General features: G+C 41.2%; 1 non-coding gene across 1 annotated transcript; it reads right to left on the reverse strand.

The window, feature by feature from the left end:
* Positions 1-2,414: 2,414 nt before the first annotated feature.
* LOC112209274 (U6 spliceosomal RNA) lies at positions 2,415-2,521 on the reverse strand. The gene has a single exon (XR_002944025.1). It is a non-coding gene; the product is annotated as a U6 spliceosomal RNA (small nuclear RNA).
* Positions 2,522-13,222: the final 10,701 nt, after the last annotated feature.

Genomic DNA, 13,222 nt, shown 5'->3' on the forward strand with positions numbered 1-13,222 from the left:
ATTATAAAAGACTTACTAGCACAAAATTACATTAGAACAAATAAATTTGATTTCAAAGAGGAAAAAGGAAAAATGTAAAATTTTATGACTCATAAAGAAGAGTTTGTTCTTGTATTTTTAAAAATAACTGATGGTGAGTATCAAATTACTATGGTATTTAGATTCCATTGGAAACATTTAAAAGAGTAATGTAACAGTTTTATTTATAAAATGTCAATATTTACAATACAGTGGGAATTGCATCGTTCATATTATTTAAATTTATGTTAATTTTAGATGTCAACCAAAAATGTGCAAGGACTTACTTAGCATATCAAAAATCTTTAGGAGGTAATATGAGCTTAAAAGTTTGAAGACTTTAACTTTTAAAGTTAAAAGACTGCTTTATGGGACCTTATGCACAGTAAGTGCTTAAAAATGTTTGTAGTTGAAGTTTGTAAAACATTAGGATAAAAATAAGTTGGTCAAAAAAAAGTATAAAGTTAGAAAGTTTTAATATAGAAGATTCTCTAGTGATCCCTTAGATGTGCTCCCTTTGATAGCTCATGAGCATCTTTGGGGACTCTGGGATTCTAAGAAATCTTTAACTTCCTTTCTTAGTCGGAGATGTTGATGATTGGCTTAAGGCAGTAGAGATTGGCTTAAGATGTTGATGATGGGCTTTGCAAAATCCCTGAAGAATAGTACTCAGGAAGGGAATGGAGATTTTGGTTGCTCATTCATCCATCCAACCAACCAACCATCCAACCAACCAACCAACCAACCAACTACCCAGTCAGTTTCAAAGAGTGCTAGGTCCTAGGCTAGGAGCCTGGAGGTAGAGACTGGAGGGGAGACAGGAAGTACAAAGTTGAATTATGTATAGTTCCTTCCCTCAGGATCCTGCAGGCCATTGTGAAGTACATAGCATCTTGGCCTTCCCTGGCTTCTCCTGGAGACACTGTCCCTTTCTGCTTTACTCCATCCTTTTTAGGATTGTGTCTGATCGACAGAACATGTTTCTGGTAGAAGGGGATTTTGCTGTCTATGCTAGTTGCATTTGGGAGCAGGGTCCCAACGTGGCAGCTACTCCTCCCCTTCCCTGCATATGTCTGTGAGGCCTCCTGCACCCTCCCTCACCTATGCTCCTGGCCGCCTTAGGTTGTTGATTCCTCGTTAGCAGGAGTGAGTCCATTTTTAGGAGTGATGAGTGGATGGAAAAATGTCACCAGTCACTCATGACAGATGTCGCCAAAGCTTAATTAAGACTAGACGAGACGGTTTCAGCTCAGTAACTTCATAGATGGTGTAGGAAGAATGCCTGATCATAGAGCAAGGATTCAGGGTCTCAGGCAAGATTTTAAAAATCAATCTGTGTCACCTTCATGCAAAGTGGTCTGCTCCACATTACAGGGGGTGCAAAATGTACAAGATGTAGTTTCTGTTCTCATGGAGGTTATCATTAAAAGTTTGCATGTGAAAAGAAATGCATAAGATATAAAATTGTGTTTTTACTCCTGCCTCAATATTCTCTCTCTCTGTCTCTCTTCTCAGGCTCTGTCTCTCTCTGTCTGTTAAGGGACCCGGCAGGGCTCCCAGGCCATGTATCTGATGGGGTAATCCTTGGGGAGAGGGGATGGTGATGAGTACTTGAGAGTAAAGAACCACTGGAGAGAAAAACAGAACAGGGCCAGGAAGTGGGCGTGGGGCATGAAGGAATCAAAAACCTTATTGTAGGATTTTGGGAGCAGTTTTGGTGGGGAGTTAGTCAAGGCCAGGCATGAGGAAAGAGGCTGCTGGGGGCTCTGTGGGTGGGAAGAGAAGTGGAGAATGAGAAGAGTGGAGAAGATGGCTTGATTAGGTGTTGGTATGGGTTGTGAATTAGACCCCCTTCGGTGTTCTAGCAGGGGTGCTGGTAAAGACTGGAATTGCTCACATTTAGGAAGACCTCGCTTCCTAAAGTGTTATCAGACTGTGTTAGTCTACTAGGACTGCCATAACAAAGTGCCACAGACTGGATGCCTGAAACAACAGAAATTTATTGTCTTACAGTTCTGGAGGCTGGAAGTTGAAGGTCAAAGCATCCGTGAGGCTGTTTCCTTCTGAGGGCTGTGAGGGCAGGCTCTGTTCCAGGGCTCTCTCCTTGGCATGTAGATGGCCATCTTCATGTTCATGTGGAGTGCTCTCTGTATGCATGCTTGTGTCCAAATTTCTCACACCAGACATATTGGGTTAGGGGCCCACCCTACTCTGGTACGACTTCATCTGAGTTAGTTACATTTGGAATAACCCTATTCTCAAATAAGGTCACACCTGAGATTCTGGGGCTAGGACTACAATTCAGGATTTTTTACTGGGCAGACATAATTCAGTCCATAACACAGGTATACTCTGGACCACATGATGCCCTAACTTGTATTTGGGTTATTGTATTTTTTTTTATGTCATGTTTCATGAATTTTTGTGTCATCCTTGCACAGGGGTCATGCTAATTTTCTCTGTATTGTTCCAATTTTAGTATATGTGGTGCCAAAGTGAGCACTATATATACATTTTATTAAATGAATTAATGCATATAACAGGGTAAATGATTCTATGCATTTGTTATTGCTAAAGCTACAGTAAAAGCAATAATTTCTGGTTTAAATGAAGGCTAGCTATGCTATTTGAGAAATCTTCAAGATGAAATGTGAATTTCCTCATGTTATTTTTATGCTTCAAACCCTCAGTGCCTTTCCCTTGCACTTGAGGTAAAATGCCAGCTGCTTGTATTTAAAAAAAATTAAAAAAATGCTAAAAAAATATTTTCTGTAGAGACAAGGTCTCGCTGTGTTGCTCAGGCTGGTCTTGAACTCCTGGCCTCAAGCAATCCGCCCACCTTGGCCTCCCAAGGTGCTAGGATTTCAGCATGAGGCACTGCTCCTGGCTGCAAAATGCCAGCTTCTTACTGTGGCTTCCAAAGCTTTCAGGACAGGCCTCTGCTCATGTTCCCAGCACATCTCAGGCCATTTTATTCTCTCCGCTCTTGCCACACTGGCCTTTTTTTCAGTTTTTGTAAACTCAGCTGTTTTCGGGGCCTTTGCACAGACTGTGCCCTCGGTCAGCAACGCTTTCTCCCTATGCCCAGTTCTCCCCTTCTCTGCATGTTGTGATCTTCCTCATTCTTCAAGTTGTGTCTTAAGTCTCACCTTCTCAGAGGCCTTTTCTGACCCCTCCGTCTAAAGTAAGCTACCCCATTATTTATTATCTCCTACAATGTAGTGAGTTGAATGGTGCTGCCAAAAGATATCTCTACTTGCTGGAACCTATGATTGTGACCTTATTGGAGAGAAAGGGTCTTTGTAGATTCAATTCAATTAAGGATCTTGAGATAAGATCATCCTGGATTATTTGAGTGGGCTCTAAATGCAATGACGCATGTTCTTACAAGACACAAACAGAAGAGAAACACCTGGGGAGAGGAGAAGGCTGTATGGCGTTGGAGGCAGAGGATAGAGTGGTGCAGCCATAAGCCTGGGAATGCCTGCAGCCACCTGGAGCTGGGAGAGACAGGGAACAATTCTCCCCAAGAGCTTTGGAGGGAGCATGGCGCTACTGACACCTATAGTTTAGATTTCTGGCCTCCGGAACAGTGACAGGATACATTTCTGTTGTGTTAAGCCACCCAATTTGTGGTAATGTGTGAGAACAGCAACAGCAAATTAACACACACAGCACTTTGTTTTTTCCCTCCATGTCACTTATGACAACTTACTTTCATGTCACAGACTTGATGACTTGTTTACTGTCTGCCCCCAGCTCCCTTTTAAAAATTATTTTTATTTTTTTGAGACAGGGTCTCACTCTGTTGCCCAGCCTAGGGTGCAGTGGCATGATCAGGGCTTACTGCAGCCTTGACCTCCCAGACTCAAGTGATCCTTCCACCTCAGCCTCCTGAGTAGCTGGGGCTACAGGCATATGCCACCTCGCCCAGCTAATTTTTGTATTTTTTGTAGAGATGGGGTCTCACTATGTTGTCCAGGCTGGTCACTTACCTGGCCTCAAGTGATCCTCCTGCTTCAGCCTCCCAAAGTGCTGGGATTACAGGTGTGAGCCTTTCTTTAACATGCAACACACTGTCAATTCTGGGCTTTTCCATTCCCTGTTGCATCTGTGGTGCCCAGCACAGTATCTGACACAGAGCAGATGCTGAGGAAATGTTTGTTGAATGAATGTCTCCTTGTTTTGAAGCATTTAAGAAAGCATCATTTTCTGGGGAGGCTTAGGTACACTACTTGGCTCCTTGTGGGTGGAAAGCATGCTTTCCAAGTGCTTGACATTCCCTGGAGGCTGCTACTCTTTGTCAGGGGTATAATCATTTCCTCTGAAATTGAGCGCACACTTTTAATTTTCTTTGCTAATTCTTTCTTTATGGAAAGGGAGACATTCAACTTCCTCATGGTCCTTGTCCAAATGGCCTCGGACTCCGATGCCAGTTAAGGGCAGCTCGGCTTGGAGCCTGGAGATAAAGTGCAGGAGACCCAGGCACATAAAGTTTCAGCAGGATTTGATGCCAAATAAAGGACATTCTCTGCAGAGAAGGGTAATTGCTCAAGGCTTTGTCTAATGTTAAGGCAGAGGGGATGGACCATTTCGACTGGCTTAACATTCATGATAATATATGGTTCAGGACTCAATAAAAGGGTATAATTCTATGGAGGGATTCCACTGATCTCATAAACCACGGGAGTGTAGCTTGTCAGCAGAATACAGAGATTGGGTTACCACGGAGCTTGTCAACAGGGACCACTGCTGATCACTTCAGAGAAAGAATTAGTACAGGGCTCCTCTACACTGCATGCTTAGAAAATCAGTGCCTAAATAACTTCATGAAATTTATTAGAAAGACAGTATGTATGTTTGGTACTATAGTACCAGCGTATACCAAGGGTCATAGTGGAACAGTTTCATTACGTGGCATTTGTTAATGAAGTTTATGTACAAAAATCTGCCTCTAGAGATGCCATAAATAAGCAAGTGGATGTTTCCCAGAACTCTGAGTGAAACAGCCTTTTCTTTTACCCAGGAATAATGGCAGTAAATGTGAAAAGTGGCATGGTGTAAGACAATAGGGAATAGTGGAGACTGGTCAATCAGACAGTGCATATCTTGCTTAAACCCTGGGTTGGCCAAATAAAACATGTCTGCAGCAAGTGTGAGATATTGACTTACTTGCTTATCTTTCCACTGGACCAGGGATTCACAAACTACAGCCCTTGGGTCAAAATCTGTCCTGCCACCTATTTTTAGAAAGTTTTATTGGAGCATGGCTATGCCTGTTTGTTTGCGTATCGTCTACGACTGCTTTTGAGCTATGGCAGCAGAGTTGAGTAGCTGTGCAAGAGAACAAATGACCCTCAAAGCCTAAAATATTTGTCATGTGCCCTTGTACGCAAAAAGTCTGCTGACTTTTGTACTGGTCTATGAAGTTCAGAAGGCTGCTTGGCACATATCCTAAACTCAGTAATTATTTGTTTGTGTTCAAGAGGGGATTTTATATTATCCACAATAGGAACTGTGGGTTGCTTACCCAACAGCCATTCCTCCCTCTTCCTTGCTAACAGGGTCAGCCATGAGTTTCAGGGCTGTGGGAAGATGGGCTTCTCCCCAGTCCCAGAGGGTGAATCTTGATTAGTTTAAGCCAGTGGTAGTTATCCCACTCCTACTCATTCTGAGGTTTAGGCACAGTCTTGTGATGGAATTGTGGCCATAGAGATGTGAAGGGAAACCTATGGGGGGTTTCTGGGAAGGAAAGCCTATGAGTCAGTTTCACACTTTCCAAAGGGATCTGAGGGGTACTGCCTTTCCTTCTTTTGCCTCTGGACACTGTTGAGCAGGGCTGTGAGGGTTGCAGCAGTGACAGCATCTTGGGACAAGCCCAAGGCCAAAAGCCAAAGAGCTGAGGATGGCGGAGTACCAAGATAGAGCCTGGGTCTTCAATGACATAATAAAATTCAAGTTAACCCATTCAGCATCTATCCTACTTTGTTTTTTTTTGGTTGGGTAAATGTCCTTATTGCTTATTCACTTTTAATCGGGCTGATAAGAAGGTTGAACCCTAAAAAATTAAAAATGTTGTTGGATATTTTTGCTCTCTTTCCTTTGGGGTTTCTGACTTTCATCCTTGTTTACTAGGAAGGCCTCCCAAAAATGTTATGAAAATGTTTTGTATTTTCGTTTTATGTTGTTTTATTTGTCCTTGTAGAACTTCACTCTATCAGGAATTAATGGTTTTATATGGTGTGAGGTAGGGATCTAACTTTATTTTTCTTCTAGCTGCAGTAGTTTTTTTTTTTTTAGTGCATGATGGTGAATGAAATCCGATGCATGAATAGAATTTTCTTTATTTTTTCTTCTTTTTTGAGTTTTAGTTTAGATTCAGGGGTAGATGTGCAGGTTTTTTATGAGTAAATTATGTGTCACTGAGATTTGGTGTACAAATGATTTCATCACCCAGGTAGTGAGCATAGTACTTGATAGGTAGTTTTTCAGTTCTCACCCTCCTTTCACCCTCCAGCCTCAAGTAGGCTCTGGTGTCTATTGTTCCTCCCTTTTTGTCCATGTGTACTCAGTATTTAGCTCCCACTTATACGTGAGAATATGTGGTATTTGGTTTGCTGTTCAGCATCAATTTGCTTAAGATAATGGCTTCCAGCTGCATCCATGTTGCTGCAAAGGACATGATCTCATATATTTATAGCTGCATAGTATTCCATGGTGTATATGTACCACATTCTTTTTATCCAGTCCACCATCAATGGGCATTTAGGTTGATTCCATGTCTTTGCTATTGTGAATAGTGCTGTGATAAACATGTAAGTGCATGTGTCTTTTTGGTAGACTGATTTATATTTTTTTGGGTATATTGCAAGTAATGGGATTGCTGGGTCAAACAGTAGTTCTATTTTAAGTTCTTTGAGAAATTTCCAAATTGCTATCCACAGTGGCTAAATTGATTTACATTCCCACCAGCAGTGTATAAGTGTTCTCTTTTCTCCACAACTTTGCCAACATCTGTTATTTTCTGATTTTTTAATAATAATAATAATAATTCTGACTGGTATATGATGGTGTCTCATTGTGGTTTTGATTTGCATTTCTCTAATGATTAGTGATGTTAAGCACTTTTTCACATGCTAGCTGGCTGCATGTATATCTTCCTTTGAGAAGTGTCTGTTCATGTCCTTTGCCCATATTTTTGTTTCCAACTCTTATTTTGGGTTCAAGGTATACATGTGCAGGTTTGTTACATGGATTAATTGAATGTCCTGGGGGTTTGGTGTACTGATAATTTTGTCACACAGGTAATCAACATAATACCTGATAGGTAGTTTTTCAGTTTTTATTCTCCTCCCACCCTTTACCCTCAAATAGGTCCCAGTGTCTGTTGTTCCCTTTGTGTCCATGTGTACTCAAGGTTTAGCTCCCACTTATAAATAAGAACATGTGGTATTTGGTTTTCTCTTCCTGAGTTAATTTGCTTAGGATTAGGGCCTCCAGCTACATCCATGTTGCTGCAAAGGACATGATCTCATTTATTTATAGCTGCATAGTATTCCATGGGGTATATGTACCACCTTTTCCTTATCCAGTCCACTGTTGATAGGTGTCTAGGTTGATTCCATGTCTTTGCTATTGTGGATAGTCTTTGCCGTTTTTTAGTGGGATTCTTTATTTCTTGTTGATTTAAGTTCCTTATAGATTGTAGATGATATGCTTTTGTCAGATGCATAGTTTGCAAATATTTCCTCCCATTCTGTAGGTTGTTTTTTTTACTCTATTGATAGTTGCTTTTGCTGTGCAGACATTCTTTAATTTAATTAGATCCCACTTTTTTAAAAGATAATATGTAATTTTCTATACTGGAGATGAATATGACAAGATTGGTTTCTTCTAGATATCTTTGAAAATGGCTAACCTTACTGATAGTTTTTAAGTGCAATGGTGATGCAACTAGATTGTTTTCTAATTTCCAAAAAGTAACTTAAAGTAACTTGAAAGTCTTTAACAGAGGCATCAATTTTAAGACAAACAATATAATGTGAGGAAAATACTAACCCTGCTAAGTATATCTGATCTGTTCCATCCCAAGAAAGATTGAGTTAATTCCTGGTGCTGATTAGGAATGCTAACAGAAAAAAAGTCAGAGTAAAAATGTATCAGCATCTTTCACTGTGTTGATTTTAAAAATCAAACATAATTAGTACAGGGAACACTTAAATCTTCTTAAAATTGGGGCTAATATTTCTTATCAAATCTAAAACAAACATGCAAACAAACAAACAAAAAACCCTTGACTGGTACTTGGTAAATTAAAAGCTACCTTCAATAAATTGAAATGCTAACTTGGAGAAGATATTTGCAATACACACAACAAAGGGTTGGTGTCATTAATATGAAAAGAGCACCTACAAATCAATAAGAAAAGAAAGTAGAAAAATGGGCAAAAGACATGAACAGATATTTTTGAGAAGAGGAAGTGCAAGAAGCCAATCAACTTATGAATTCTTGCTCAGTATCATTAGGGTCAGGGAAGTTCAGATCAAGACCTCAACGAGGTTGCCCTCCACATCCATTTAGTTGGGAAAAATGTACCTTATACATAACCAAATTTACATTATAATTCTAACTGTGCACTAACTCGTGGTACATACAAAGTAAGAATTAAATGTTTATTGTTTTGTGTTATATGTGTGTGATATTTCTAAAACATAAATTAAAAAAAATCATAAGGTAGCACTACCTGATATCCAGAGTCTTACCATAAAAAAGACCGATGTTGACAAAGATATTTGAGGACATCAAACTCTGATGTTCAAATAATAATTATTTTTTTAATCAAGTAATTATTTTTTGAAACTTTCATTTAAAAAAGTATTCCTACAGACATTTCCTTTTTCCGTTTTAATTGTTAGCTAATTGACTTTGGCCAGATGCTCATTTGCTAAAGGGCCTGCATTTGATTTGAGCAGCTCTTCACCATTACTCTCCCAAATTCATGACTTCTTGCATCTTTGGGAATATTGTCAGTGTCACTTTGCATTAAAATGATATTGCATTGTAGGCATTTCAGCTTCCTGTTGAGCTTGGCAAAGAATGTGATTTAGAATTGCTGAGATTAGGGGGATGGGAGGAGGTTGGCAGCTGGAGAAGCCCAAAGTTGCTTTTGTGTGTGTCTCTCTCAGTCTCTCTCTCTCTCTCCTTCTATTTTTTTTCTTTAGAGACAAGGTCTAGCTCTGTTGCTTGGTGCAATGACGCCATCATAGCCCACTGCAGCCTCAAACTCCTGGGCTCAAGTGATCCTTCTGCCTCAGCCTCCCAAGTAGCTGGGTGCATGCTACCATGCCTGGCTAATTTTTTATTTTTTTGAGACGGAGTCTTGCTCTGTCCCCAGGCTGGAGTGCAGTGGCATGATCTCAGCTCACTGCAATCTCTGCCTCTCGGGTTCAAGAGATTCTCCTGCCTCAGCCTCCCAAGTAGCTGGGACTACAGTCGTGCGCCACCACGCCGTGCTAATTTTTGTATTTTTAGTAGAGATGGGGTTTCACCGTGTTGGCTAGGATGTCTCAATCTCTTGGCCTCGTGATCCACTGACCTCAGCCTCCCAAAGTGCTGGGATTACAGGCATGAGCCACTGTGCCTGGCCTGGCTAATTATTATTATTATTATTTTTTTTTTGTAGAGATAAGGTCTTGCTATGTTGCCCAGGCTAGTCTCAAACTCTTGGCCTCAGGTAATCCTCCTGTAATCCCAAAGTTCTGGGATTACAGCAGGAGCCACTGCACTTAGCCAGTTTTGTCTCTCTAGCAAGCATTTCCCCCTTTTTGGTAGTAGCACCCTGATTTTCTTGGGGTGACCTACTCTCAACTCTCAGTCCATGTGGTTTGACTGAGGTCACTCCTATCTCCAACTCAAGGGATAGGCATGTGTCCCAGGCACTTCATCTCCTTGGCCACAGTGATGAAATAAATCCTTGGCTACCAAGGAGCCCTATCAGTTTTTTTTCTTAATTACATTTTTAACCGGAAATGGGCGATTTTATTAGTTTCCTATGGCCGCTGAAAGAAATTACCTCAATTGATGACTTAAAACAACACAAATTATTCTACATTTCTGTGGTTAGAAATTCTACGTGACTCTCACTAGGCTAAAATCAAGGTATTGGCTGGGTTGAGCTCCTTCTTCAGGCCCTCTGGGAGAATGTTTCCTTGCCTTTTCCAGCTTCTAGAGGCCACCTGCATTCCTTGGCTCACAGCCCCATCCTCCATCTTCAAAGCCAGACTGGGCAGGTCAAGTCCTTCTTACACAGCATCTCTCTAACCTCCTCTTCTGCCCTGGCTCTTGTGGTTACAGTGGATCCACCTGGATAACCCAGGATACTCTATTTTAATATCCACTGATTAGTCACCTTAATTCCCTTTTGCCATATAAGGTCACAGAATCACAGGTTCTGGGGATTAAGACAGGGATGTTTTTTGTAGGGGTAGGGGAAGGAGGTGGTCATTTCTCTGCTTACCACAGCAATTCATTCAGCTATTCTAACTTGATGTGAATGGTACTTAAAAACCATGCATTTTCCTTTGCTTTAATTTTGTGCTAATTGAGAAATCTTCTGTATTTAAAGATGTAACACTGATGGTGACCTAAGAATTTGTTTATGATGGGCATCATTGAATGTTAGGGCTGTTGCCCTCACTCCTTCTACTTTGCACTCCTGTTCAATTTGGGCTTTTGAGTGGATCTATATACCTGTGCAGACAACTGATTCTCGTCTTTAGACTTCTCACATCACTTATGATAAATCCATCGAATGGAATTAAGGCTTTTATTAAACCTCCCATCAGTTTGGTTTGTCTGAATTGATTTCCCCAATCTGCTAACCCCGTTTTTGGTAACAGCACCCTGATTTTCCTGGGAAGAACCACATTTCCCCAACTCTCAGTCCATGTGCTGTGACTGAGACCACTCCCATCTCCCACTCTAGTGGTGGGCATATGTCCCAGACCTGGCCAATCAGAGCACTTGCATTTCCCTGGTCACAGTGATTGGTTCAGAGATGGGCATGTGACTGAATCCAGGCCAATGAAATTCCATTCTGTGACTTTTGATAGAATTGTTGGAAAGCGGGGCTCTTCCTTTCACCAGGGGTTGCTGAGCTGCTGGCCTGTAAGCCTGGACCTCTCTGCTTGTGGTCATCTTGGTTGCCACTTGGGGAGAGCAGATCTGAGAAGAGAGCCAACACAGAGATAGCAGTGTGCTGTCACAAAGGGAGATGGTTTCTTCCTGACATTTTTTGAGAACTTTTTTGAGAGGTTTTCATGCTCCACTGCACTTGGGTCCTTCCCCCATAGTCATGTGTTCCATGCCAGCCTGCTTCTGCATTTGTGATCTGTCAAGAGGTGATGTTATCACATGTGTAAGAAACTGCTGCCTATCCTGATGGAAACCTGTCCACATCAGTCAAGCAGGTCTATCTGGGAAATATTTGCTCCATCGAAGGGTGGATGAAACTTCACTCACCCTTGGCAGGCTTGTACAATCCCTTCAGAATGAAACTTCAGAGTAGAAGATGACTGGGAGCCAGGGCTAGCATGGAAAGTGTAAGCCTTCAGAGAGGGTTAGAATAATTACTATGTGGGTCCCACTTAGTAATTGAGATGCAGCTTGGTAAGAAGCCAGGAAACATGATTGGGCTTTCTTTCTCTTCTTCTTTTACCACATTTTGTGCCATTGAACATGGCCAAAAATAGAATAAGAACGCTAGCATGGTGGTTGTGGATTTGGGGAGGAAAACAGACAATTTAGCAAACACTTATCTTGACCTTCCAACATGCAAAGTGCTGAAGGGAAAAGTGGGTAAAACAGGTTAGGCTAGGTTTTGCTGCAGTAACAAATAGTCCTTAAGTCCCAGTGAATTTTAACAACAAAGGTTTGTTTCCTACTCATACTCCATGCCCGTTGGGGGTTGACAATGGTACCCAAGGTGACAAAGCAGTCACCATCTCCAAAGTGGTCAGTCAGCATCTCAGAGGGCATAAGAACTCTAGGGGCTCCTGTACTGGCAATTAAATGACACATGTCACTTTCACTCACAGCTCATGGATCAGAACTAGGCCCACAACTATAAGGGATCCAGAAAGAACAATCTTTTCATGTGTTGGGAGGTGGAAGCGTTGAAATAGTTGGTGAGAAGCACTCATGAGATCCATGAAGTTCTGGCTTTATCTTTGATGGAGGGGGGAATAAAATGTAAAAGGGGAATAGAATATGGAAGTGGGTAGAGAGGTGTTGGGGGGATGCTGGGGGTGGAATGAACAGGCCCCAGGTCCCTTGAGTCTGTTGTTCAGTATGCTGAACTTCAAGTTACTATTATTGCTTAAAAATGCAGAATTCTTGACTCCACCGAGATGAGAGTGAATTAGAACTGCATTTTCACAAGACCCCCAGGCGATCTGCATGCATATTAAAGTTAGAAAAGTTCTAATGTGTACACCAGATGAGAATATATTAGGTGGTCCAAGGACATCATTTTATTTTAATAATTATTTGTTTTATTATATTCTCTCTATAAGTGATACTATTTCTTTCATTTATGGAACTTATATGAGATAGAACAATTTATTTCACTAAAATTTAGTCAGTTTAAAGAAAAATATTAAGTAAATTATAGTATAGTAAGTCACCAATATGGGACGGACATATTGTTAATGATTTGTTAATGCTCGAAGTTTGGGAAACTCCACCCCACTGGAGATGTCCCAAGCTTCCCCTACCCTGGCCCTCCTACCTCCCAGATGCCCTGGTTCATCAATTCTCTGTCCACTTGCAGCATGGTGGCTGTGGCTTTGTGGTGACCACAGCTGGTCACCTGTGACCAAGCTTCTACCGTTGCCAGGTGGGAAGAGGCAGCACAATGACACACCTGGAGCCTGTGCATGGAAAGGAAAGTGGCCATTCAGGTTTAAACTACCTGGTGGGTGAGGAGGAGGTCATTTATTTGCAATATCAGGCCTAATGTTTTAAGAAACGGAATCATCCAGCTAATTTCCTCATTTTCCTAGTTACATGTATACTTAGGTGTGTATGTGTATACAGCCTGAAAACTCTCTGTTAAAGATTATCAGACTAAAATCTCAAGTCTCAAATGAGAACAACAATGTTAAGAACATTCCCCTATCAGTCTCCATTTTAAGCTGATCCATTA

The sequence above is a fragment of the Pan troglodytes genome, chromosome 4 (genome assembly GCF_028858775.2).
Source record: "Pan troglodytes isolate AG18354 chromosome 4, NHGRI_mPanTro3-v2.0_pri, whole genome shotgun sequence".
NCBI classification, from domain to species: domain Eukaryota; kingdom Metazoa; phylum Chordata; class Mammalia; order Primates; family Hominidae; genus Pan; species Pan troglodytes.